This window comes from Palaemon carinicauda, chromosome 3 (assembly GCF_036898095.1).
Source record: "Palaemon carinicauda isolate YSFRI2023 chromosome 3, ASM3689809v2, whole genome shotgun sequence".
Classification (NCBI taxonomy): Eukaryota; Metazoa; Arthropoda; class Malacostraca; order Decapoda; family Palaemonidae; genus Palaemon; species Palaemon carinicauda.
The window spans coordinates 142260374-142266077 of NC_090727.1; positions in this window are offsets into that span (position 1 = coordinate 142260374).

Below are 5704 nucleotides of genomic sequence, written 5' to 3' on the forward strand. Positions count from 1 at the left end.
AAGAAATGACCCACCCACTCCCAACTGTTTGAGTTTGAAAACAAGGGCCTCATGATTAACACGGTCAAAGGCAGCACTAAAATCAAGGCCAATCATACGAACTTCCTGACCACAATCAGCGGATTTCTGTACAGCATTGGAGATTGTAAGAAGGGCATCACATGCTCCAAGGCCTTTACGAAAACCAAATTGCAAACTAGGGAATAGATGTTTACCTTCAGCAAACCTATTAAGACGTTTTGCCAGAAGACGTTCACCTTCAGCAAACCTATTAAGACGTTTTGCCAGAAGACGTTCAAAAACTTTAGATAATATGGGAGTTATGGAAATTGGGCGGTAATCAGTGGGACTTGAGGTACCACAAACACATTTACATAGAGGAGTAACATTACCAATTCTCCAACAAGTGCTAACAGCTCCTCTTCTTGCTAACTTGCGCAAAATAACAGATAACTTTGGAGCTAAGAAATCTGCTGTCTTTATAAAAAACAAAGGAAAAATACCATTTAGGTCTACACCTCCATAAGCATCAAGGTCCATCAACAGAGCTATAATTTCACGAGATCGAAAAGCTAAACCAGTTAGTTTAGCCTCAGGAAAACAGGAATGAGGAAGTTCAAGGTTTTCATTACTCTGTTTACTGTCAAAAACATCAGCCAAAACGGTTTCCTTTTCCTTTGGACAGTGAATGACTGAGCCATCTGGTTTAAGTAAAGGAGGAACTGTTGCATCAACACCAAAGAGTGCAGATTTAAGGGTAGACCACCATTTATGTTCTTGAGTTGTACCAGAAAGGGTTTCTTTTATGGTTAAATTGTATTCCTTTTCAGTTGAGACATAAACTCTCTGAGCAAAAGCTCGAAGCTGAGTATAGTTATTCCAGGTCAAATCTGATCTGTTACCCTTCCAAAGATGATAGGCCTCCTGCTTCTCCAAATAAGCACGTCTACAATCATGTTTGACCCACGGTTTGGCCTTCACTCGGTACCTTAGCACACGAGAAGGGATACGTCTATCAATTATGTTGACTAGATTCTCATTCAAAGGGACAACAGGATCTACACTACTATAAAATTGTGACCAATTCAAGCACAGAAGATCATGCAAAATCCCATTCCAGTCTGCTTGGGATTTCATATAAATTTTACAAGAGTATGTTATATCAGGGACAGGCTGCTCAGTCTTCACTACTAATGAAATCAAGGCATGATCAGATGTCCCGACTGGAGAACTAACCTTACTAGTTATAAAAATCACCAACAAAGACAAAAGAAGCCTTTCTATCATCTTGTATATTAGCCATAATGGTAAGAAGGCAATTGAAGATAGAATCATCCAAGTCTGGATTCCGGTAGATCGAACTCAAATAAAAGTTGTTATGCCTGCCACAAACTTTTATTACCGGAATCTCATGACATCCACATTGATAGCAGGACTTATGAGAAGCAGGGTACTCAGTCCTAATATACATCGCCATTCCCCTGGCCCTAGTGATGGCATCACGTTTCAACATTATTGGTTTCTTAAAACCAGTTATAAGGAGCTCAGATGAGTGCCTCATATTAGAAACCAAAGTTTATGAGCACAAAAGAATATCATACTGTCTGGACGCAACTGTAAGGTCTTGAATATTTGCATGAAGACCATGAATGTTGCAATACAGAAGACGACATTGACGAAATCTAGGACGTACTGGTCCCGGATTTCACTCATTGTCTCCAGACAGCATAAGAATTAATAGAAATAAAAAAAAGACATCATACTGAAAAACTAGATTAACAAGAATTATAACAAAAACATTATGTACAGAATTATTAATAAAGTTATTGATGAAACCATAGACTATAGTAAAAAGTGGGAAAAACTTATCAACATGGAGGAGCCGGTACACCATGCAAGGCTAAATACCCTCCAGGATAGCCACTTCAACTGAAGGGAGGACAGTAAGGATGGTTTCGAGAAGAAAAAGAATCAGAAAAGGAAAAGACGACTCTTGATAAACCACCAGACATCCATGGCCCTTCTATTAAGCCTGCCCAACACACCATTTCAAAAAAACAAAGAGGAAGAAAAAAATAAGATACAAAAGTGTGCCCGAGTGTACCTTTAAGCAAGAGAACTCTAACCCAAGACAGTGGAAGACCATGGTACAGAGGCTATGGCACTACCCAAGACTAGAGAACAATGGTTTAATTTTGGAGTGTCCTTCTCCTAGAAGAGCTGCTTACCATAGCTAAAGAGTCTCTTCTACCCTTACAAAGAGGAAAGCACACTGAACAATTGCAGTACAGTAATTAACCCCTTGGGTGAAGAAGTGTTTAGTATTTTATTGTTGTCAGGTGTATGAGGAAGGACGAGAATATGTAAAGAATAGGCCAGACTGTTCTGTGTATGTGTAGGCAAAGAAAAAATAAGCCATAACCAGAGAGAGGAATCCAATGTATTACTGTCTGGCCAGTCAAAGGATCCAATAACACTCTAGTGGTGGTATCTCAACGGGTGGCTGGTGCCCTGGCCAACCTACTACCTAGCTTATATTCTAAGGCTTTAGTAAGGGGTCAAGTTTCTGATGCATAAGTTTATACTAGTAGGATCATCTCATTAAATGATTTTCTTTTTAGAGAAGTGACATTTAACATTTCATGATCTTATTTTGTTTACCAAAAGCTCTCCACCCCATGGTTATCCTTCTTTTAATTTCGGTCTCTTGTCTTGGGGAAACTCATAATGTCTGTCTTAAGTACATATATTTATTAACAAACTCTAGAGGTTTGTCCATAACCCTTACTTGTTCTCTCTCTGCAACCTAACCATCTTTGTGAGCTAAAGATGTGGAATTAGTGGAAGCCTATGGGTCTACTGCCAAGTCATCAGCAGCCATTGCCTTGGCCCTTTCTGGCCCTAGATTGGGTGGATAGGGGCTTGGGCACTAATCATATGTACGTATGGTCAGTCTCTAGGATATTGTTCTTTTATGGCATTGTCACTCTCCCTCACCTCTATCGTTCATTAGTTTACATTTTTTAAATAAATCGCTTTGGCATCAGTGGATATGATGAAAGTTAGAGATGTTTTCATAATGTTTTGCCATACAGTATATGCTACAACATTTTATTTGCCGGTATTTGAAAGTAACTCCTGTTTCATCTCAGCCTCCCATCACTTCTCTCTCTCTCTCTCTCTCTCTCTCTCTCTCTCTCTCTCTCTCTCTCTCTCTCTCTCTCTCTCTCTCTCTCTCTAGTTGCCTTTTCTTTTAGATTTTAGACCATGCATTTACGTTATTTTTAAGAAAACTTCTCGTTAACTGATGGAAACTAGCTCCTCTTACTTTTTTTATTCTAAAATACAATTTTGCAGAAATGGAATACTGACTGCCCGTTTCCAATGGAAAATGTCCTTAGAATTTCTCTTTACTTTCATCCATTCATATTCTCTACTTCAGCCTTAGATTGAACAGTTCTGTGTAGGCTACAGTCATTTTTACTTCATGTAACCCTTATCTCCCCTATCACTGATTTGATTTTTTAAAACTCTTATCTTGTATAAATAAGTTCAACCTTGGTGTTCTGTATCATATATGTTTTTTTCTACTGTATCGTATGTTGTTGTTTCTTTTTTTTTTACTACTGTGAGATTGTTTTATGTAAAAGTCAATGGGAACAACTAATGCTCTTTGTGCTCAATATGAGATTGTACTAGTCTGATGTAAGTGGGGCTGTTATCAAGGTATATCGCTTCTACTAGTTCATGTAAATAGAAGCAGGAAGACCTTATTGTACTTAGTAACCGAGAAAACTTTTCATAGAACCATTGTACAATTTTTGGGTTAATGATTTGAAGTGGTTTGCAGGTTTTATCAGGTTCTCTGAACCATTGTACAATTTTTGGGTTAATGATTTGAAGTGGTTTGCAGGTTTTATCAGGTTCTCTGAAACCTTGTACAGTAATAGTAATGGCAAAAATGGATCTTTAAGGATACTAAACAAATGTGGTTTTACTGATTTGGGGGAATCTTAATTCGATCAAGCCCTTGAAAGTATGGAAATAATGGATGACGTGATAGAAGAATTGAGATTCTTTATCCCTCAAAGAAATTGAATAGGTTTTCTACTACAATATTTTAGTTTACTAAAAATTGCAGTATGACATGAAAGGTTAGTTATGCATGATACATTGGAATGAGGTTATGGCTGAACTGATGCTTAGTGAGAGTTTGTGTGTAAAGCTAGGATTCCATTTATAGGGTAGCAGTAGAAGCAAAAATAAATAGAACTAATGGAAATATACTACTGTACATTGTTGTATGGTTGGCTTCTCAGTAGCTTTATTTGTTTGCATTACGGAATAAATCTATCTCTTCTCGTAGCCATCGAAAACTCAAACTGCATTGAAACAGATGGTAGAATGCTATTACTGTATAGTACTATACTGTGATATCTCTACAGCCCAGTGGCTATCCGAAAATTATGCAAGGTACTAACGCAAGACACCATGTCAAAACCATGTATTGATTGGATGATATTAACTGTGAGTGACTGACCATCTATTCCCTAGTTGCTACACTCGGGCTCTGCTTCCAGGATAATGCCTGAAGAAAATCTCCCATTTTCATGATGAGACTGAAAAGTTGATTGGACTTGTGCAGCAACATGAGTGTCTGATTCAAATTTAAACTCTTACCACAGTTTATCACAAACTGTAGATATTACTTTAGGGATTTTTAGCCTTCTACTACATCATCGTGCAACTACAGTTTTCTCCCTTTAGCACATGAGCATGGGGCATGACTGCTCGCACTAATCTCCCTGTGATGAGTATAGGTAGTGGCCTCCATTGCAGTGGTCTGAGTACTGTATGGTCAGAGCAGGAGGTAGTAGTCTAAGAGAGACTTCAGATAGAGGCGACTATGCTCAAGCTGTCTCGGGTCAAGCTCTAGCAAGAAGCTTTCCAGTACTCGAACTGCTCTACACCTTCTTAGACCACCTCTGGAGTAAAACCAAAGAAGGGAGACCTTAACCTGCCTTCTGGACATGCTCAATGAGGTAGGGGTATGACCTTCTAGTGAAGGGGATAACCCCCTGCCTCCTCCTCTTAGTACAGTACACCTACCTTTGTGGCAACCCACAACGAAGATTTCATGGATTTGGCCCCCTCGAGCCTCAATGGCAATCAATCTACAAAGAAGCTACTGAAGGACCCCCAGTACTTCTGCTGCTGTACCCTCTCTTCTGCTGTTTCACCTACTGTATGGAAGGAACTTTAAATGTGACGATCATCGACGAATCCTTTCCTGCTGTGGAAGAAGATCCTCGATTCTCTCCTCCAGTGGTTTCATTGCTGCCAGCAAGGAAATCTTCAAATTCGAAGTCTGGAAAGGGCAAGAAATGTATGGGTCCTCCTTTCCTTCTCCGTACAGTGGTACCCTGTATGTCGGTTCAGCTTACGTTGGTCATCTTTAAATGTTAAATGGAAGAATAAAATTTGTGTTAGCACTGTATTGCTCTTCACATGGAAGATTATTAATGTAGGTATCTGGTTTTTATATTATAATACCAGATTATATATACTTTTTCGTGGTATTTGTGTATAGGAAAAGAAGTCATTTTATAAGACGAAAATCCGACCTACAGCACATTGAAAATGGCCCTATGTTGGGTCTCGTGGAACCAATAAATAGCACAGGTCGGGATATTACTGCATCTTC